The sequence below is a fragment of the Pinus tabuliformis genome, chromosome 1_2 (genome assembly GCF_031772625.1).
Source record: "Pinus tabuliformis cultivar Carrire ecotype Pingquan chromosome 1_2, CPIR1, whole genome shotgun sequence".
Taxonomy (NCBI): Eukaryota; Viridiplantae; Streptophyta; class Pinopsida; order Pinales; family Pinaceae; genus Pinus; species Pinus tabuliformis.
In genome coordinates, this window is record NC_142298.1 from 1,285,036,117 (window position 1) to 1,285,060,644 (window position 24,528).

The following is a 24,528-nucleotide window of genomic DNA, read 5'->3' on the forward strand; positions in this document are numbered from 1 at the left end:
ATTGATGGGGGCGAAATAACAGATTGCTATGTAGGTCTTTTTATCGTAAATGTCAGTAATTTCTATCCAACTATATTGGTTGTAAGGGTCATTTTTATAAATCTTTGCATGGGGAGAGATGTTCTTCTTAATGTAACAAGCTATACCCTCAATGCCTCTATGGGAGGATCGCTTATTCCATGTAGACCATAATGTAAAGCCATCTATGTTAGGGACCTTAGATTCTTCTTGCTCCCAAGTTTCAACAAGCAAAATAATATCAACATCATTCAAGATCCAACTTAGCTTGGGGCCTTTGCTCCATGGAAAGCCCCAACAGTTCCAAGAAAGAATTTGGATCATGTTGAATTGCTATTTTTTATTATCTTTTTGGTTTCTATCTCGAATAATGACTTTTTTGTTTCTAATTACTGCTCATTTTCCTTCCTTCCTAGCTTCCTTTACCTTTTGAACCTCCTTTCTCAATTCTGCTTGATCTTCTGGAATGAGATCTTCATTTATAAATATTCCCTTTCCTTTTAGACTTGAGGCTTTACTAAGTATGTCATACTTATGGTCAATAGAGCTCACCTTTATTTGGATCAGTCTTCCTTTATTCTCAGTTAGTTTCCCCAACCTTGTTGCTTCTGTGAGACACGTTGTTTCAATTTGTAATTTGTTATGTAATTTTTTCTAGGCTATGGCTAAAGTATCCTCGTCTACCTCCTCTTCCAAACCGAAGATTATAAGGTTCAAGGCCCTTTGTTATGCTCATGGTCTAATTCTATCAATTTTTTCATTTCATCTTTAATTGGTTTGATATCTAATTTACCTACTACACTATTTAGGGTGAGGCGGCTATTAACTTTTTCTTCTAGCTCTTTAATGATGTTCTTCATTTTAAGACTCTCTGAAGTATCAGCATCTACTTGTTGGGATGTTTGGTTCATATCTTGGTTTTGTTTTTCTATAACCTACAACCTAGTCTCTATTGCCTCCATTTTATTCTCCCCATAGTTATTTTTTATTTTCTATTTCTTTTTGGATCTTGTCTTCAAGAGATGTGAATTTATTTTCCAGCATGACTACTATCTCTGTTTGTACCTTGACTTCTCTTTCTTCTCTACGTTTCTCTAAAGACTCTATATACTCATAGAGGCTTTGTAGTGTAATTGTGCTAGGGCTACCTTTGGTAATCTTTGGTAATTGTGGTGAATTATTCATACTTGAAAATATATGAGCAAATATGTATTAGAAAAATATAAGGAATGTGTACACTTGATATCAGCAAGCCGGACCGCAGACGCACGTGCCCTAGATTATTTTTCTATTACCAAAGAGAGATTGTAAATTATGACCACAGAGATCGTAAATTATTACCCTAGAGAGATCGTAAATTATTACCGGAGAGAGATCGTAAATACATCACCCTAAATTATTACCGTATAGAGATGGTAAATACATCACCCTAAATTATTACTGTAGAGAGATCGTAAATACATCACCCTAAATTATTATGGTAGAGATTGTATTAGAAAAATATAAGGAATGTGTGCACCCTAAATTATTACCGCAGATATGTATTAGAAAAATATAAGGAATGTGTGCACTTGATATCAGCAAGCTGGACCACAGACGCACATGCCCTAGATTGTTTTTCTATTACTGCAGAAAAATGATGAATTATTATCGCAGAGAGATCGTAGATTATGACCGCAGAGATCGTAAATTACACATCACCCCTCTCTATATATGTTTCATGTTAAAATATTTTTACTACATAATAGTATAATCTCTGTATTCAAGCTTCTGTGATCCATAATGAATTAAGCAAAGTATTCTGATAGAAATCACATAAGAGATAAGAGAATTTTTTGGCCTACTCATTTCTAACCAACAAATGTGGTAATATATATATTTTCTATGATTCCATTAAAATATAACATCTTAATTATTACTTATTAAATATTTAATTATATTATATCATATAAAATAAAATAAAAAAGACAATCCCTTTTCAAATCTAAAAAATTGTTTTTTCAAAATTTTAAATAATCGTTAAAATATAACATTTATTGAATTGAGACTTCTGTGATCCATATCAATTTGTTGAGGAATCTTTGGCGAAAATCACATAGAAAAACTTTTGTCGACGCGTTTCGAACCAGCCAGTGTGGTTCATCGTCAGGACAAGTTGAATGAGTAGATCTCACTAAGCACATTAAATAGATAGGGCAGAGAATCCCATGACTTAACGGTTAACAACCAACAGCTAGAATTGACTGGATAACGGCTAGATTGACTCAGATAAAGGGTCAATTAATATTAATATATATAAATTTTTTATTCATTTTATTATTTTAATTAATTTTAAAAAGAATTTTTTTTTGTTATTAATATTAAAATTAAAATGTAAGGGACTAATTTTAATTTTAATATTAATAACCAAAAAAATTCTTTTTAAAATTAATTAAAATAATAAAATGAATAAAAAATTTATATATATTAATATTAATTGACCCTTTATCTGAGTCAATCTAGCCGTTATCCAGTCAATTCTAGTTGTTGGTTGTTAACCGTTAAGTCATGGGATTCTCTACCCTATCTATTTAATGTGCTTAGTGAGATCTGCTCATTCAACTTGTCCTGACGATGAACCACACTCGCTGGTTCAAAACGCGTTGACAAAAATTTTTCTATGTAATTTTCGCCGAAGATTCCTCAACAAAAAAAAATCTTAATTATTAATTATCAAAAATTTAATTATATTATATCATATAAAATCCATTTTCAAATCTGAAAATTCTTTTTATCAAAATTAACAAAATCCCTTTTCAAATCTAAAAAAACTTTTTTTCAAAATTTTAAATAATCGTTAAGATATAACATCTTAATTATTAAATTTAATTATATTATATCACACAAAATTTATTTTGAAAGCTGATTTTTTTTTTCAAAATTTAAAATATATTGAAGTGGTAAGATTCATGCTTTTTATTAAAAATAAAATATAATATAATATAAAATTATGTATAATATAATATAAAATTAACAAAACATATAATAGATATCATATTTTATGTACCAGAAAGATTATTAAAATTATTTATATTATTTTAATTTTAATTATAAAAATAATTAAATTTGATCCATATAATTATTACAACCTAAACCAGATAAGTGATGATTATATTTTAATAATTATATTAATATGAAAAGTAAATTTTAAAACATTTATGTTATTTTAATTTTAATTATAAAAATAATTAAATTTAATCAATATAATTATTACTACAACATAAACAATATGAGCGAGGATTATATTTTAATAATTATACTTATATGAATAATGTAAATAATGATTACACTTATTTTTAATAACATGTTTTTAGATACATTAAAAATAATGTATAATCAAACAATATGTCACACCTTAATAAATCTCATCTAAGGAAAAAAACCAAATACTAAGACACATAATCAAAATATTTTTATTTATTCAATGTTTTATTTTATAATCACTTATTGGGATGAATGGTTATGTTTTTCAATAGCTATATCACATTCCAAATTTTTTTTTATGAAAGGTTTTGGTGTAATAGGAAATTTATCAGGATTATATTAAATTTATTTTAGATTTTTCTGATCTATATTGATTTTGATAATTTTTTTTTAGATTAATCATATTATATTGATAATCTTTTTTAGATTAATCATATTATAAATTGTTGGTTGACTTTTCAAATTATCTAATATGATTTATCAAGACAAAAATTTGAAATGTAGACCAACAAATTAAGAAAATTAATATTTAATAATATTTAGTTAAATATTTAAATTAAAATGCTTTAATTTTAAAATATTAAATTTAAATTTAATTTAAAATTTAAAATTAATATCTTAACATAATTTATAAAAATATATAATTAATAACTTTAAAAATTATTGATTTTTTTTTAATAAAAACTTATAAATATCATAAAAATGTGTTTTTTTAATTAAATAAATAATTTTTTATTCATTATATCAATTTTATTTAAAAAATTTATAAATCTATTCAATGTTACTCTATCATAGTTGACTTAGGTTGCACCCTTATGTTTCTCAACAATTAAGCTGATTTGAATTTCATAAAGAGTCTTGTTATAATGTGATATATCAATCTGAGATGGAATGTGAAATTCCAGCTGCCACGGAGACTATGTGAGAGGATGGAGAAATCCAATTAGATTAACCCAATATTTTATATAATAGGTATATAGTGATTTATTTATTTGGCAGTAATTATAAACAAGGCTGCATAGCTAGCTTCCTTGTGGCTTGGTTTGATTATTAAACTTTGAAATTAACAAAATTAATGTTTTTTCTATACCTAGGTAGTTATTATGGCAAGTCTAAAATAGTGGCCAGCATTTGTATAATACGAAGGCAAATATAAAGAATAATAAACCCAACTGACCCCACCTAAACATGATTCTATATGTACCTTTCTATTAATGTGCCATTCATCATTTCTGCAGATTTGAAATGAGATCCTTCATCGCACAATAGTCACCGGTTAAGTTAAAAATCATATAAAGAATAATAAACCTAGCTGACCCCACCTAAACCTGATTCTATATGTACCATTCATCATTTCTGCAAATTTGAAATGGGATCCTTCATCGCATAATAGTCACCCGTTAAGTTAAAAATCGGACGGGCATTCGTTGTTGTCCATGTTGAATTGAATACACACAAATTAATGAGCGGTATCAATTTCGAGTAATACAAATATATAATGTAAATTTTTTCAAAAAATATAGTGTTAACATATTATTCAAAAACTATTTAAAGAATACATATGTTATATTTGTTGTTTTTAAAGTTTAAAGAAATTCAATTAAAAGATAATTTAAATGTAAATATGAGGCTTTGTTTGGATGTAATCTAATGTAATATTACATTAGAGGATGTATTACTTTCTTTAATTTTTTTTTGAATAATAAACAATAATATTTATTTATATTGATGGTCAAATCATAAGAAATTAAAGGTCAGGATTAGCCTTCATTCATCGTCAATATCATAATAAAAAAAATTAATGGTAAGAGCGTTCAATTGTTTCTCTCGTGCAAGTTGATAATCTGAGAAGGTGATAAGCCATGGAGAGATAAAAATAGCCAAATTACGGGGCCTCCATAAAATATCAAAGTTCAAAAAATTGGTCCACACACGGAGCTTGAATCCACTCACATTTGGATAGATCTAAAGAAACAAAAAGTCAATAATAATGATGCAAATAAATATTTAATTATTTAGAATTTTTGAAAATTTAATAATAATAAAAAAATGCATAAAACCTAGATTTTGCAGGATGGCAAAAATATATTCCATAGAATTTCATCCCGGTGTTCCCAACAAATTTGAAACTAATGCTTTCACTACAACATCCTTTCAATTTAATTTTCAATGTCATTGGCCGAGCTTGGCATGCTCTCAGCAAAATTGAAAAAAATGCTTTCGTTGCAAAGTCTTTTCAATTTAATTTTCGATGTCATTGGCCCAGTTTCTAAGAGCATAGCGTACATGTGACAAGAGTACGACATACCATCCCGCTGCCCAAATAATGATTGCCTAATAAGACTCTAATTCTATGGGCCAATCAAAATTTGAAAAAATAAAATTTGGAAATTAAAAAAAAATATTTAACTTCCTTAATGTCTATTTTATAAAATTGTAATTTAATTTTTGGTCAACTGAGAATAATAATTAGGTCGACGCATTTTGGAATGTGTACTGCACGAATAATAATGGGTAAATTATAATAGCTAAATAATAATGGAAAAAATAACATTTATGAATATGTATAAAATATAAATATAAATTCCAAAAAATTAGATACTACACATGTAATGTTAGAAGAGATTTGATTTGAAAGTACACAGTAGTAAAATCATATTGCAATCATTACAAAATAAGATGTTAAACATTTTAACCAATAAAATTCCAAATAAATAAATTTAAATATTATTTAAAAATATTAGATCCAATGAATAATGTTAGATTTTAGATAAGGCTTAATTTGTTATGATCAAAGAAAAAGTAATAGCTAATCAATACAAAACTGAATGCAATATACACTACATGCTCTAAGTATAATAATAATAATAAAAAATAACAATTTTTAAATATTAATACTCTTAGCTAAAAAATACAGCTAATACAAAAACAAATGTTTAAAAAACTAAATAAAAAAATGCAAATAATGATGTAATTATTACCTATTTTTAAAATTCCCACACGTCAAAAATAACTTGTAAAATCTTTACAGCCTATTTATATTGCTAATGTTAATATTTCTTAATATGCATATTCATATGCTAATGTTAATATTTCTTGATATGCATATTCATATTTCATTTCAATATTTGTATGAAAAAAACTCTTTGTACATGCATACTCTTTTTCCTCCTCCATTTCTTGAAATTATAAATATTACTCTCATCCATTATCATTCTCATGTCTAAACATTATTTCAACTCTCTAAAACCATGTTGGTAAAAACACTTTATGAACTCAATCCGCCATGCCTTGCAAAAATTAATCCAAACCAATTTTCTACCAAATGTCATGCCATTTACCATAGAATGAAAATTCAGATTTCTCCTCTTCAAAATCCCGAGTATTAATTTCAAGATTATATTATAATCAAAATCGTTAGGAATAAAAAGGATATTAATTTCAAGGTTGTATTATAATAACATCTATTAAGAATAAAATATGTTAAAAATTAAGGAAAAAATCAGATTTCTCCTCTTCAAAATCCCGGATATTAATTTCAATATTATAATATAATCAAATCCTTTAGGGAAAAAATATTTAAAAAATGGTAGAGTAGATGTGAATACAAATAATATTTCCTCAATCAATTTATACTAATCCATGGTTTACCCACAAAGGGAGCTGCCTTAGTCGATAGACTAAGTCAGATTTTAGTACAAAAATTGCGTTTACTGTAAATGAAGAGGCAAATTAGGTTTCACTAAGTCAGATTTTAATACAAATCTCGCATTTCCTATAAATGAAAAGGCAAATTAAGCTTCTCCACTTCAAAATTCGGGGCATAAATTTCAAAAATATATTTAAATCCCTTAATACGTATTTCAAGACTATATTTAAATCCCTAAATATGTATCATAAATTTCAAGATTATATTTAAATCTCTTAATACGTATTTCAAGACTATATTTAAATCCCTAAATATGTATTTGAAGATTACACTTAAATCTCTTAATACGTAATACAAAATATAGTTAATGAATCTGTAGAGAAAATTTGAATACAAGATGTAAATAATTTCAACATTATGTTTAAATTCATTAAAATTAAATTAGGTAAAAAATGTAACTAATAAATTTTATTAATTAAAATTAAAATATATAAAAAAAATATAATTAATAAATCTAAAATTAAAATATATTATATAAAAATTAGCTAATAAATTGAATACAAGATATTTGTTACAATTTCGAAGAAACTTTGTTTTTCTTAAATCAGGTCATTTCTGGTTGGAATGGTAGTTTTCCTCTTTGGAAATCGACAGTGGATATTAATTTGGTGAGACACTATGTGATGGAATGGGAGACATATATATAGAAACTTAGGTGGGTGAGACTATACAGATTAGAGGTTGGTGATCATATTGCATGGGATGGGAAACTGAAGATCAATATGGTGGTAGTTGCGCAAGTCTACAGGTATCTTATTTTGAACTATCATAGTAGTTCCTCGAACTATTCCAAACATGTAAGTGCTCAATCAACTCAACTCTGACTCAACCTCGCTTGACATCTCGAACTCGAACCTGTAGCAGACCATCAACAATTTTCCCCTTGTCGGATACACGGCGAGAAGTATTCTTCATCACTGTAAGTTTGGTCATCACCCTCAAACATATTATTCGGTATGACCTATAAATATTCTTGGTTGTTTTCGTCCAATCCCAAGAAGAAATCCATCTGAAATTTAGCCGCTCTCTTGCAGTAGTCTTCCTTCTGGAACATCTATTTGTATGATGATTTCTCTTTTCACAATTCTCACATGGGTGAAAGATCAAAAAACCAATATTTCACATGTCTAAATCTGTTACATTGTTGGCATCTATCAACTTGTTCTTTACCGTTGATCCCCTGTGACCTCGCCCACCCCCTGCTACACAATCATCGGAACGAAGGGGGGCTCCGCCCCACTACATGGGCTAGTCGTGGAAATAATATAACACAACCCAACATTCTCCCACTTGTTGTTTTCTATCCAAAAGGGGCCACAAGAGAGCTTAGTCATTTTTCTAACCCTGAAACACCCATTGTCTCTCTACACCACGAGAACTTCTCAGAGCTCACAGATTTTGTCAATGCATCTACACTATTCTTCAAAGTATCCACCTTTACCAGCAACACCTTTTTCTCTTCTATCATATCCCTCACAAAGTGATACTGAACATCAATGTGCTTTGTCTTTGGATGATATGCGGGGTTCTTTGCCAAGAAAATTTCACTTTGGCTATCACAGTCTATCCTTATAGCTCCCTGTTCTAACCCCATACTTGAACACAATCTCTGCAACCAAACTGCTTCCTTGCTTGCATGAGTGGCTGGCATGTATTTTTCCTCTGTAGTTGATAGTGCCACTACAGATTGTTTCTTACTCATCCAAATGACTGCACCTCCAAATAGGTTAAACACATACCCACTTGTAGATCTTCTCTGATCCAGATCTCCAGCCCAGTCTGCATCAACAAAGCCACGAATATCCAACATTCGGTCAAATCCTGATCTTCCTTGGTAGCACAAACCATAATCACTAGTGCCACGCAAATACCTGAAAACCCGCTTCACTGTTGTCCAATGCTCCTTCCCTGGTTTTGACATAAACCTGTTCAATACTCCCACTGCATGTGCAATGTCTGGTCTAATACAGACCATTGCATACTTCAGGCTACTGACTGCACTTGCATATGGAACACGGGACATGTCCTCTTCCTCTTCCTATGTCTTGGGACACTATTCAGTAGATAACCTCACACCTACAGGAATAAGAACCTTCATCGGTTTACTATCCTGCATTTTAAACCCCTGCAGTATTGTCTCAACATACTTCCTCTGGTTTAACCAGAGCTTCCTCTTTGCCCTATCTCTTTTAATTCCATGCCCAAAATATAGTTTGCAGCACCAAGATCTTTCATGTCGAATTTGGAGGACAATTGTGTCTTCAAATCCTGGATAATTTCTTTATCATTTACAACTAGCAACATATCATCCACATACAAGACCAGATAAATAACACGATCACCAATTAATTTAAAATACACACAGTGATCTGCTTTGCTTCTGGTGAAGCCAAGTCGTCGTATAAATGTATAAAATTTCCGATACCACATCCTTGGTGACTGTTTTAACCCATACAGAGACTTCTTTAACTTGCACACCAGTTCTTTCTTACCCTTCACCACAAAGCCTTCAGGTTGCTTCATGTATATTTCCTCTTCTAGATCCCAGTGAAGAAATGTTGTCTTCGCATCCATCTGTTCTACCTCAAAATCAAAAGCAACAACAACAGATAAAATTAATCTAATAGAAGTTAACTTGGCAATAGGAGCAAAAATATCACCAAAATCAATTCCCGAAGCCTGGGAATAACCTTTTGCTACCAATCAAGATTTGTATTTCTCCACCTTTCCTTCTGCATTTGTCTTCTTCTTGAACACCCATTTGTTGCCAATGGGTTTCCTTCCAATCGGAAACTCCACTAGATCCCAAGCCTCATTTTTGTGCAAAGATGCCATTTCATCAACCATGGCCTCTTTCCAGAGTTTTCCATCCTCTGAATCTACCGCTTCCTTCACAGTTTTGGGATCATCATCAGTAATAGATAAAGAAAAAATTGAACAGAAAGAAGATGGACTATACCTTTCTAGCTGCCTTCTTTCTCGAACTGATCTTCTCACACCAGGAGTTTGTGGCTCTTCATCTTCTGATTCCTCCTCTGCTTTAGAGTCTGATTCTTCCTCCTTAAGCTCAAACTCTATCTTCTTAGGTTCCTTTGGTTGGACTTCATGTTTAATAACATCTTTTACCTCTCTGAACACCACATCTCGACTGTACACAACCTTTTGTGTGACTGGGTTCCAAAGCATATAACCCTTTAAACCATCCTTATACCCAATAAAGATGCACTTTTCAGATTTACTATCCAACTTGGTTTGTTTCTCTTTTGGAACATGTACATATGCATCAGATCCAAATACCCTTAGATGTGAAAGAGAGGGTTTCTTACCAGTCCATACCTCTTGTGGAATCTTATCCTCCAACGCTGATGAAGGTGACTTATTGACCAGGTAACATGCAGTATCCACCACCTCTACCCAGAATTCTTGTCCTAACCCGACACTGCTGAGCATGCTTCTTGCCCTTTCCATCAACGTTTTATTCATTCTTTCTGCAAATCCATATTGTTGAGGCGTATATGGATTAGTCCTCTGTCATGCTATACCACACTTCTTACAGAATTCTTCAAATTCCTTGCTACAAAACTCTCCACCATTATATGTCCTCAACACCTTTATCTTCTTCTCTGTCTGATTTTCCACGAGAGCCTTAAATTCTTTAAACCTGTCAAAGGCTTCAGATTTCTTCTTAAGGAAATATATCTATGTATTCCTTGAGAAGTCATCTATAAATTATACATAGTACACAGACTTAGCTAGTGATGGAACCTTCACAGGTCCAAACACATCACTGTGCACAAGTTCTAATATCTGCTTCGCCCTCTTACTACCAAAGGGGAAACTCACCCGATTCTGCTTCCCATATACACAATTTTCACAGAAATCAAAATCCAGAGAGCTACTACTCATACCTTCTACCATACCTTTACCATGAAGTATTCGAAGGCCTTTCTCTCCAATATGTCCAAGCCTTTGATGCCACAACATGGTCTTCTCTCCAGAGACCACTAGATTTTCTGTTCCACTTTCAGGAACCGTAGAACTATTGCACCCATCAATAACAGTTCTACCTTGCAGCTCGTACAGAGTTCCAATTCGAACCGCCTGCATTAATACTAGTGCTCCCCGAACCATTTTGCAGGTATCCTTCTCGAACATTGTTTTTACACCTGCATCATCCAGCTTGCTTACAAAAATCAGATTTTTGGCCAATGCAGGAATATGCAGAACACCCAGAAGTGTTCTAACCCTTCAACCTTGCAACTTCAACTTTAATTTTCCATGACCAATGATTCTAGCCTTCCTATCATCCCCTAAGAAGACATTACCACCATCATATTTCTCATACTCGCAGAACCACTCTCTATGGGGAGTGAAGTGAAAGGATGCACCTGAGTCAATTAACCATGCCTCATGATCTACATGTGTACTTGAAGAAGCCAAGTACACATCCCCACCTTTATCTGAGGTGGTTCAAGAGGAGCATCATCAGATCCCTTACCTTTATCAGGAGCTTTAGATTTACAGTCCTTTTTAAAGTGCCCTTCCTTTCTGCATTTCCAACACAACACCTTTACAGGGTTATTTGGAGATTTAGATCTCCCTCTAGATTTAGATCTCCCACTCGATGAATTATTTTTGTTTCTATTCTGGGACCATCCTCGTACAGACAAGGCATCACCATTCTGGCTCTCCATATTTTTCCATCTCATCTCCTCCATCAGCAAGGCTGAGACTATTTCATCAAACTGCAAGACAGTTGCATTGCTACCTATTGCAATAACCAGACTATCCCACGAATCTAGTAGAGAACAAAACAAACTGATGCACTTATCTTCATATGAAATTTTAATATCAATAGATGCTAACTGACTTACCACAGTATTAAATGCATTCAGATGCTCTGTCACCGAGTCTCCATCTTTCATCCTCAGGTTATACAACTTTTTCCACAGGAACAGTTTATTCACTAGAGACTTAGATTGGTACAAAGTCCCTAACTTGTCCCACAAAGCCTTCGTCGTAGCTTCCCCTGATACATTCAGCAATACTGAATCTGAGACACACAATCTTATTGTGCTCTTTGCCTTCTGATCCAACTTCTTCCATTATTTATCGGACACTCCTGTTGGTTTAGTACCCGGATCTACCCCAATCCAATGATCTTTATCCACCAACAGATCCTCCATCTTGAGTTTCCACAACTCAAAACTCTGACCATTAAATTTCTCGATCTCTATCTTTCCACTGCTCACCATCTTCTTTCACCACCAGAATCGATCTCGCCGATCTCCCACTGAACAGGGTCTACCATAGACCCGAGTGAAACCCCTCAGCAACAAAGGCGTCCCTTTGAAGCCAAAACTGCTCCGATACCAAATGTAGGATTTAACCCCTACAGAAATTACCTGCATACGAATTCTAAAACACAAAAAGTAAACAATGCGAGAGAATAACACATAAAACACATATACACAGAGATTTTCCCCTAGATCCCAAAACCGGGACTACCAGCTTGATTTTTCATTATGTTCCTTTCAATGTTATAATACATATTTATACATGCCAAAGCGTCCAATACCATGGACCAAAAATCCATCGCGTCCAATATCGTGGATCGAAAACTATCGCGTCCAAAAACATGTGCGAAAATCATGCACAAAACCATAGGTGGGTCCGCCCAACCTAACATAGGGTCCAAAACCAAAATTTTCCGAGGTGCTACCCCAAACCCCATAAAGTAGTGTTATGGGTACGCCTCAAACCCCCTATGACCCCCCGCCCCCCTGCTACACAATCAACACAATGAAGGGGGCTCCGCCCCCCTCTAACTCCCCGGTTAATTACGTGGGCTAGTCATGGAAAGAATATAACACAACCCAACAGAGTATATTGAATATGAAGACAAATAGCTAGAAAGTACCAATGCTAATGATCTAGTCAACAATGATGAGAAGGTTGATAAGCGACTTTCATATGAAGACAATGAATTTCCCCTCACTCCTCGAACCAAGGATCCTACAAGGTAGGTGCAAAAACACCACCCAACTGATCAAATTGTTGGCAATTTAAACATAGGTTTGCATACAAGAAGAATATTGATATTTCCTCCTACTCAAGTGCATGTAGCCTTGTTATTGATGATGGAACCAAAGGATGTTACACAAACCAATAATTGGTTAAAATCTATGCATGAAAAACTGGACCAGGTTGAGAAAAATCAAACACGAGAACTTGTTCTTGGACCAACAAAAAATAATGTCATTGGCATGAAGTGGGTATTTAGGAACAAACTAAATGAGCATGGTGAAGTGTTCAAAAACAAGGAAAGATTAGTGTGTAAAGGCTATGCACAAATTGAAGGTATGGACTTTAGTGAAACTTTTTCTCCTATTGCTTGATTAGAGGAAATTAGAATGTTCTTGGCATTTTTTGTTTCAAGAAATTTAAGATATACCATATGGATGTCAAATATGCCTTTCTAAATGGAAATTTATAGGAAGAAGTTTACATAGAGTACCCAGAAGGTTTTCAGCTAACAAATCAACTTGATTATGTTTACAAGTTGAAGAAGGCCTTGTATGGCCTCAAGCAAGCCCCATGAGCTTGGTATTCCAAGTTGGATAGTTACTTGCTAAAGTGTGGTTTCATGAGGCACAACTAATGGTAATTGACATGTTAAATCTAATGATGGATTATTTTTAGTATTTGTTTCTTATCTTGATGAAATTATATTTTCCAATGGTTCAAACAAAATATCATGCTAGTTTGTAGCTGATATGAAGACTGAGTTTGAGATGTTCATGCATCAAGAAATTTATTATTTCCTTGGTTTGTAGATTACACAACTTTTGGAAGGAATTTTTATTTCACAAAGAAAGTATATCAACGAAGTATTGAATAAATTTTGCATGGAGGAATGTTCTTTTGTAAGCACTCCAATGATTACAAGTTGGAAACTCAACAATACTACTGAATCTCCAAAGGTGGATCAGAACTTTATACAAAGCTACTTTTGGAAGCATCTTATATTTGACATCCTCAAGACCATGCATTATGCAAGAAGTTGTTATTGTTGAAATATTTCAAGCAACTCCCAGACAAAGCCATGTTCTAGCAGCCAAGAGGATTCTCAAATATCTCAAAGCCATAATGGACTATGGACTTTGGCACCCAAGACGTAAAGATTTCTCATTGACTATTTTTACTGATGTTTATTGGGTAAATGATGTATATGATCGAAAGAGCACTAGTGGTGGTGATTTATTTCTTAGAGAATGTCTAGTTTCATGGTTGAGCAAGAAGCAAACTTTAATCTCTTTATCTATTGCTAAGGTAGAATATATAGCAATAACTTATTGTTACACTCAACTCTTATGGATGAATCAAAATTTACAAGATTTACAAGTGTTCTATGATCAACTTATTCCTATTATCCGTGACAACACAAGTGCCATCAACATGTCCAAGAATCATGTTTCATTCAAATACAAATAATATTCCAATCAAGTACCATTTCTTAAGAGATCAAGTTGCAAATCAGAATTTTAAGTTGGAGTATGTACCTACCAAAGAATAGGTAGCTGATATATTCATAAAATCTCTCCCAAGAGGCCAGTTTTAGTATTTAAGGCAAATATTGGGAGTAGATCCTCTTAACTCTCTCCATTAGTTCTCCCTTAATAGGAAGAAGGTCAGCCAAAAAGCACTTCAGCATATCACAAGAGAACTGTGAGGTCCACAGGATAAACATGACAGGGGGAGATTATTGACAGGGGGAGCATGTTGGTAGCGTTTCCATTGAAATTAAAGGGGGAGAAGTATTGGTGATCAAGCAAAATAAGGAGAAGAACCTCAAAAATTATCAAGGGGGAGAGGAAAAACCACAAAAAGGAAAAAGTACACCAGAGTAGCAATACACAAAGGAGAAGTGCATCATAGTGGAAGCAACATCCAAAGGAGGAGAAGAAAAAGGAGAAATAAAAAGTACACTCTGCTTTTGTTTATCTATGTTTTTGTTTTGTTTAAATGGTGTTTCCATCAATGCCAAAGGGGGAGAATGTTAGAAATGTATTGTCACTGATAGTAAAGGTCAAGAAGGTGAAGGAAAAGTCGGAGATGATTGCAAGAAGAATGAATATCATCTCAAGGTATGTAAAAGGAAAAGATGTAGAAGGTGTAATGATTTTAAATTAGCATAGAACATTACTTAAAGTGATTTTGGGACACACTCGGATAGGTAGAGCTCTAAAAGAGATTTCCAGTGGTATATGGAAGTTCAAAAATGTCCTCCTGGATCATAAGTTATTTCCATTCAAAGTCAAATAACTTCTAAATTCAGAGTTGTAGAGCTAAGTTGGTAGAATCATTTAAGTGGTGATAGTGTGGTGCTTTTTTGAATTCCGGTAGATTTTTTTAGTGAAACGACTAACCAACAGTCTAGGTGAACATGGATTGACAATAAACTGGTAGGATATGTTTCCATTAGATGAGGGTGGAGCCCCTTATAACAACTCATCCCAACAAGATTTTCCTCAGGCGATTTCAAATTTGCACAAAATGGGGAACGCTTAGGATGACTCAAGCCTAGGGGGATGTCAACAACGACAAAGACTCTCATTGGTAGAAGCTCTACGAGAGGTGGTCCCCAAAGTCACTTCACCCTAGGAAGACTTTCGTGGAAGTGTTAAGCCATGCATAAAGAAGTGAATAGCTAGGATGAAGTAAGCCTGAGTGGATGTGGTTAATCCACACAACAAGGAAGAGTAGGTGTAGGCATTTGATTGGTAGAGATTTCAACAACAGGAACCCCACGGGATAGCTCAACCTGAGAGGAATTCCCTAGAAGAAATAAATGTGCACACAAAAGTTGAATCCATGATGATGTATGTTTAAAGAAAATGGTGCAAGGAGATGCAATTGCAGCAGTAAAACAGGTCAAGACCATTTTAATTTTTATTAAGGAAATTAGTTGAAAAACAAAGTCCTAGAACCCCTCTCTCTCCGCTCTGGGAGACACGTGGTAGAATCTTATTGGTTCAAGATGATGTCAGCATGATGTCATACCTAGGGAATGTGTCAAATGTTTTTGGAATTTTCAGGTGGCTAAATTAGATAAATATGAGTGACACATGTCACCACTTAGAAGGCACCACATGGCAACAGTGATGCGAGAATGATGTCACATTGGATAGGCTTCCCTGAAATATTTTAAGAGGTGTATAGGATGAGACTTCAAGTTAAATAGGTGCTGAGGAGATGTGTCAAACAATGTAGAATAACAAGTCACCCCAACTGATTGTTGATTCGTCCATGAATGTTGCAAAGGTCCCATCGAGACGCATAATCCCAATCCCGGTTTTTAAATAACACAAATGAGGAAGCTATGGGCTAGAAAGGCTGCAAGATATGTGGAATTACATGATGGCATATGGTTCATAATCGAGAACCAATAATGGAAGGCTTGGGACATGTTATCCTGGAGGTGCCACCCTAAATGGAAATAAAAATGGGGATAGGAGTTTCTTTGGGTTGAATCGACTCCAGGATAGGACAATGGACAAGACAAAAATAAAGGACCAATGGTATGAGCATAAGTGAAGAGTGTCATACCCACAGGAACCATAATACCATAATTAAATAAAGTTGGGGAGGGGCTAAAGCATAAGGACCAGGATGTTGTTGCAGCGTTGTGACCAAGTGCAAGATAGGTTTGCAGTGTAAAAATAATCCCTTGGGGCTATAGTCAAATGGGCCTAGAATAGTTGTATATGGCAGTATTTTTGGTTAAAACACTTTAGACTATGTTTAAGGCCTTTGTTTGAACAAGTCGAAAACATAGGTCAAAGCCCTTTGGGGCTAAAAATAAAGCACTTTTGGTCGAGATTTAAAAGGTTTTGCATTAGAATGGGCTAGCCGATAATTTTGGTGTTTATGCAAAATAAAAAATGCAGTGCTAAAGTGTAAAATAAATTGGCATGAACGAGTCGACAAAATCGATAGTATAATGAACATATTTGGAAAATAATTTGACATTTTGGCTAAATTTGGCGATGCGCTAAATTTATAAAGACTCAAATAAATTTTGAAAATATCCAGAATAGAAAAAAAATGAGCAGTTAAGCTTAGTTTCTCTTGTAGAAACAGGTAAGGAGAGTTAGAAGAATTGAATATCAGATTCAAATGACATGTTTGAAGCAAGACAAAGACAAAAATAAATATTCATGCAAGCATTAAATTACAAGTTGATGAAAGAGAAAAGAACTAAAAATGTCAGTCCAAATTTTATAAAAGCAAAATCGAATTTGCATGATTGTAATAATGAATGTAGAGTCAATGTGTGAGATGGAATGATGTTGCTGTTGTGTTTGGTTTTTTTTATCAATAATCATAGATTGATGAAGGTGTTTTAATGGTGTTTTTTGGTGAGTGTTTGAAGCGACAAATTGATTTCTTTTGTAAAAGGGATTGGCTTCATGATTTGAGTATGAAAATTGATGAAAGATGAAGCATTGAAGTCAAGAAAGTTGTAGCTTGTAAAGGAAGGGGTTGTAGCTCCTTCCAGTGGTTGTTGGTAAAAGTTAGGGGTTGGAGCTCCTTTTAGTAGTAGCTAATAAACTAGGGATTAGTGGATTCCTTCTAGTTGTAGCTAGAGAACCTTCTAACAACAAGTAGTAACTTTCCTTGAAAAGGAATTGAAGAAAAGTTTTCAAGAATTTGTGTGTTTTATTTGTGCTATTTATGTTTATTATTTCCATGCTCATATGAATTAATCATTGGAAATTTTATTGGTGTTCTAGTATCATTGCAAGTGAAAGAAAAATTATGAAAATTCCTACAATACTTATTCAATGCCATCTCAGTATTGTCTTGGTTTCTAACACAGAGTATAGTTGTAAAGTGATATCCATATCTTTCAAATTGTGGTGTTTCCTCCTCTATGTATGACCTATGAAAAACTCATAATGATCATCCCCTAAATACATTGTGATGGGCCAATGATCCCTATCCATTTCCAGGCCCTGTTTAGAAAGGTGATTCGCTATGGCATTCCTCTCCCTGTAGATATGAGAACATGAGAAAAGTAAAATGATTTTTTAATCCTCATGATATCCTGTAAAAATGGCATTAGAATAAAATTTTGACACTGGCGACGTTCAGTAACCCAATTTATTACTAACACAGATTATCCATAAACATGTAGTCGGTCGCATCCCTTTTCCTTTCTAAATACTAATAGGGCTTTGAGAGCAAGGAGCTAAACTAAGTTATTTTTTCCCCTACCATATCCCATTTTTGCATGATAAACATGTTCCTCTGTGAGAAAAAGAACAAAACCCCCACCACTTCTATGATTTGCCTCATTAGAGGCTCTATCAAAATATGCCCATGATACAGATTAGTTAGGATTCTTAGCCTAAATTTGACGAGGGTGGTTTTTAACTTTAGGATGGGGAAAATGAGAGAGGATTTCCAATCCTTTGGTTGCTATCTTCTCTAATGGAGTGATTACATCTTGAAAAATACTCGTATTTTGGGCTAGCTAGATACCCCATGTAACTATCAGTGGTGAAGATTTTATATTTTTTGTAGCCGCATTCTGATACCAATTCCTCCAGCTTTCTGCCACACTATGGCCCTCCCATATGCAGGCTAGTCCCAAAGAGGATTTGCATACTTCCTATAATTTCTATGAGAAAGGCATTCTAAGAATATATTCATTATGAATTCTCCTCTTGATTTGAATAAAAAATACCAATAGGGTCCTATTTTTTATCTCTTTTGCATCATGTCTTCGGTTAGAGACTTCTCACTAAGTAAGCACCACATAAAAATATGAGTCTTCATAGGGAATTTCAGTTGCTAGATGATCTTCCCCCACTAAAACTGATTATTTGGCTTACCTCCTATATTGTAGTGAAGATATCCTAATTTAGGCATGTATTGACCAGAGAGGGTGAATGTCCAACTGCCAATCTTACATTAGAATCCTGTAGTGTTGTCACATATTTGGTCCATTCAATCAGTTTTTGTACTTCCAATATCAAGACCCACACTGTCATCCAACTCTGCTACCATATAGTGCAATTTTGTAGATCTGCTAATTGGAACAATCTCAAGCAGCCTCTTTCCTTGAGCCAATTAACCACATGTTGTGTAAATTTGTAGTTGTTCCCACTACCAGCCCTTGGATTTATTCCAACTAATATAACATCCATCCCTTACTTTCCACACTAGTCCATTGCTAATAAGATCAAAGGAATTGAGCACTGCTCACCGTACAATTGAAATATTCAGCCTTGGCTTGACTGGTGTACGAAGCTAATCTTCTAAAGGCGGGGAGCTACGTATATAACAGTAAACACTTGAGTCCATAAGTTTTTTGAGGTAATTAGTCTGCATCCAAATGTTGTAGCTAATTCTGACAAAGGCATCGCCATATCAGCCAAGGGACCATATAATGGTCTTTTTTCCCTGTCCACAAGAAAGAGAAGCAAATTATTCTGAATTTTTCAAGAACTCCCTTAGGAATCTAGGTTAGGGACATCTAATATATTGGAATAGCCTCCAACATAGATTTTACCAAAAATGATATTCTTGCTTGGGACAACCATTTGAGGCTCCAACCTTTAAGTATTTTGTCAGTTTTTGTTAACAACCATGCTCAATCACCTTTGGAGTAATCATTTGGTTTCTATAGTACCGTCCTCCCACATCTACCCAAGTAACCGACCAACCGAGGTAAACATGCAACAAAAGGCTACTTTGTTTGGATTCCACCTCCTACGTGACCTTAAAGAAATGGAATCAACAGAAACACAACATACAAACCTTCCACATTATCTACAGTACCACTGAGAACCATGCCAACACTTTAGGAAGCTTACCCTTAGGTCCCACTAAATTTTATGATCACTTTTTCTCTGGATTCTCTCATGTTATGGGCCTTCTAGCTTCCACGGACCTCTGGACGCTCTCACAGGCCTACAAGCCAGCATCCAGGGATCATTTTGTCTAGTTCTGTGCCAACATCCCTGGGATTTGAGCCACCTTTTTAGGTCTAGAGCCTAGGTCACTGTCTAGAATGGAATGACATCCTCAATGTAGTAAAATAACAGAGAAACAATGATGTAAAAGAAGTAGTTGAATGAGCCCTTAACCACACCCCTACTAGCCATGACAGGCATTTCGTAAAACATATCACAAACACATAATATACAAGTGTAAACAACATATTTAAGCATAGGGATCTCATACTTACCTGATAATTGCTCGGAACCATTTTTCCCTCATGTCATTTGGTCATAGATACATTGTCCATTCATTTACAAGTAAAAAGATTATGAGAGCCATACATAGTTGTTGTCATAAAACATATACATAACCAACATAGTAATGACATAAATACCATAAATACATTAGCCATAATCCACATATAAACCAAGGCATTTACTCATGAAAACCAAGGGAATGAATTTATCATTAATGAATATAGAAACCAACCGGGTATGGGACTACCACGTTCCACCTTACCATAGATTGGCTGAGCCAAATCTCTCTTCAGCCAATCACCCCCATGCCATATTCCAAACATGAATGTTGGAATCATAACCAAACGAAAAGAACCAAATGAGCATCGATGCTATCGGAGTTCTCCACCTACACCATGAGGAATTTCAGTGCCTCCTAGTCTCTCAGGCTTTACCGTAATCCACAATTTGATCCAGGGATCACTAGGCCCTACACCAAGACCAACTCTCCAAGATTTATTGTACATCCCATCCTGGGACTAATAGGCCCAACGAAGATCAAACCACCTCTTGGCTTTAGTGTATATCCCACCATTCACCGACAAGGATTCCTAGGCCCACCAGAGCACACAATATTGGCTTTACGGGAACCCACAGTCTAGTTCAGGCGTTACTTGGCCAATGGATTTACTATGATCCATAGTCCGGTTCAGGGACCATTAGGCCATGTGTTTTTCATTTCGGAGATCCACCCCACTCAGCTTTGAATCCATCCGAAAATCCAGCTCAACCAAAGTATGAGAATCCATCTCATCAAGGCTATGAGAAAATAGCAAGGCTAGGGTGAAAACATTTTCACACCTAGAAAAACCCATGCCATGATAGAAAATAACCACAAGAAACACCATGCATGCCAAATCTAGCAAGGAAAATACATATGCAAATCGATACCTGCAAAGAATTTTGTTGTAGCTGCTTGATCCTGCCTTCTTTTGCTTGATCTTTTCTTGCTCTTTCCTTCTTTTCCTTTCTTGATCCAATGCAAAATTTCTCCAAGAAAATATATGTGTCCAAGAGTGAGAGAGAGAGAGAGAGAGTAATGAGATAGCTCCAAAACTCAACTGAAAAAAGGTTACCAACTTTTCCTCAAAAGCCTTTTTATGAAGGAGGCCTCTATTTTCTTCACTTTCGATTATTTTCCTACATTTTCCTCCTCACATGAAACTTGTGACCTTTCACCTCCTGTTTCTCCTAATTTCCATTATTTTCATAAATAAATGTGCCAATAATGCCATTTTTCCTTCCCAAAGCCTTTTCCTTTGCCTTTGCCAATTTCCTTAGCCATAGTAAACCAAATGAACACCACCTATGATGTCTTGCCCAACATTCAGGTTGGATTAAGTGTCCCATCAATTGTGGTTATTATTTTTTTGATTTTTATCACATGGAATTTTCAGTAGGGCTCTTACAGAACCCTCCCCCTTGGGGGACACCATTTTCGGTGTTCAATCAAACATATACCTCATCAAAACCACTGGAAAGAAGGCATACTTCTCATGGAGATTTATAAAAAAGCTCAATGTCATATTTACAATGATCAACCTGCTAAAATAAACCCAACATAACAACATGGAAATATAATAACATGACAACATTACATCCATAATGCTTATTGGAGCTTTATAACATAGATCATGGCGGTATTTACATCCATATAAATATGTACATATACCAAAACATCATCAAAGCATGTACCCAAAACATATATCAAAGACAGGTACCAAAACACCATACCCAAAACTGCTTTTCCTCAACTAGAAAACAAGGAAGGATACATAGCCCGCATCTGATCGGCTATCTCCCATATAGCTTCATTGGGCCCAAATTTCTTCCACTGCACTTGATTGCTCAATTCTAGAGCATGAGCACCTTTTTTTGCAATACACTGAGGCTCCAGTTGGAATTCTCCATCTGGTTCCACCTGTAATACAGACTAGCCAATCACATGGTTAACATCTTTAACATACTTCTTAAGCAATGACACATGGAAAACATCATGGACTTTCACTGTCGGAGGTTGTGCAAGTTGATAGGCTACTAGCCCAATCCTCTCAATAATACTAAAGGGTCCACAAAATTGTGGTGCCAGCTTAGCACATGATCCAATCCATAAGGATCTCTTCTTTGGTTTGATGCGCAAGTAAACCTGTTCCCCAACCTAGAAATCCTTGAAAAACTTGTTCTAATCTGCATATTTCTTTTGCCTATCCTCTGTTTCCTTTAGATTCTTCTTGATTACCTACATTTCATGTTCCATGTCTGCCAACATGTTTGGTCAAATAAGCACCATGTTAACTGGATCACTCAAATTGATAGGAGTATTGCAACTCCACCCATACAATGTCGTGAAAGGACTGATCCTTAGTGACTCCTCATAACCATTGTTGTATGCAAACTCAACCAAGGGAAGGTACTCCTCCCACTTCTGTTTCTGATGCATCACATACATCCTCATCATGTTCTCCAATATCCTGTTGACCCTCTCTCTCTGTCCATCTATCCGCGGATGATAATTTGTAATAAATGCAAACTTTGTGCCCAAACTTGCAAACAACTCCTTCCAAAACTTGGAAGTGAACTTTGCATCCCTGCCCAACATAATATTCCTTGGAACACCATGTAATACGACCACATCTCTGATGAATACTTGTGCTACATCGCTAGCTGATAATGTAGACTTCACTAGAATGAAATGTGCAACCTTTGTCAACTTATCCACAACAACCATGATGGAATCATGGTGTCTTACTGTCCTTGAACACTCCGTGATGAAGTCCATGTAAATGACCTCCCATTTCCATTCTGGAATCATAATCAGTTGTAGCAATCCACCTGGATGTTTACACTCTACCTTCACACGCTGACAATCAAAATACCTAGTCACAGACTCTACTACATCCCTCTTCAAGTCCGGCTAGTAATAAAATCTCTTCACTATTGTCATCGTCTTCTGATGACTTGGGTGACCCGAATATGGTTTCGCATGAAACTCTCTTAATATCACCTTCTTGAGCTCACTGTTTTCTGGCACATATATCCCATCTCTGAATCTAACCAGTCGATCCATTGTAAGATAATAATCCACATCCTGTGCACCTGCACCTGTGCATGTACTTTCACATGTACCTGTACCTATACTACCACATGTACATGTACTAGTACTCTGCTAAAACCTATGCACAATCTTCATATACCTGACATCCTCCTGACCTGCTTGCAAGATCATATCCTGTAAGTCTATCCCATTGGAGCTCACTATTTTCTATCACATATATCTTGTCTTTGAATCTAACCAATTCATCCGCTGTAAGACAATAATGCACATCCTGTGCACCTGCACCTGTACCTATACATTCACATGTACCTGTACCTATACTACCACATGTACATGTACTAGTACTCTGCTACAACCTATGCACAATCTTCATATACCTGACATCCTGCTAACCTGATTGCAAGATCCTATCCTGTAAGTCTATCCCATTAGAGCTCATAGTTGCTAAGTGATTTACCTGTATCCGCCTGATGAGAGCATCTACCATCCTGTTCTCTTTTCCTTTGATGTACCTATTCTCAAAATCAAACTCACTAATCGTGGCTAACCATCTAGCCTGCTCGGCATTCAGATTTAGTTGGTCAAACAAATACCTCAACCCAATGTGATCACTCATCAGTACAAACCTGTTGCCTAGAAGATAGTTCCTCCACATCTTCAAGGCATGCATTATTGCTGCTAACTCCAAATCATGCATCAAGCAGTTTTTCTCGTTCTCTTTTATTTTTCGTGACTCATAGAATACCACCTGTCTATCCTACATAAGGACTCCACCAAGTCCTCTCTTGTAAACATTTGTGCATACTACAAACTCCTTGTCCATATCTGTGCTATTTAACACTGGATCATGTGTCAACAACTTCTTAAGCTACTCAAAACTAGCCTCACAACATTCTGTCCATTCAAACTTATTACCTTTTCTCTGCAATTATGTGATAGGATAAGAAATTTTTGAGAAGTTATTGATGAACCTCCTATCATAGCCTGCCAATCCCATGAATTGCCTCACCTATTCTACATTCCTAGGAGCTACCCATTCCATGATGGCCCTTATCTTTTCTGGATCCACTGAAATGCCTTCCTTGGAAACAACATGTCCCAAGTAGTGTACCTCAATCTGAAAGAAGTTGCACTTATGGAGCTTAGCATACAACTGATGCTATCTCAACAACCTCAAAACTGCTGCTAAATTCTCA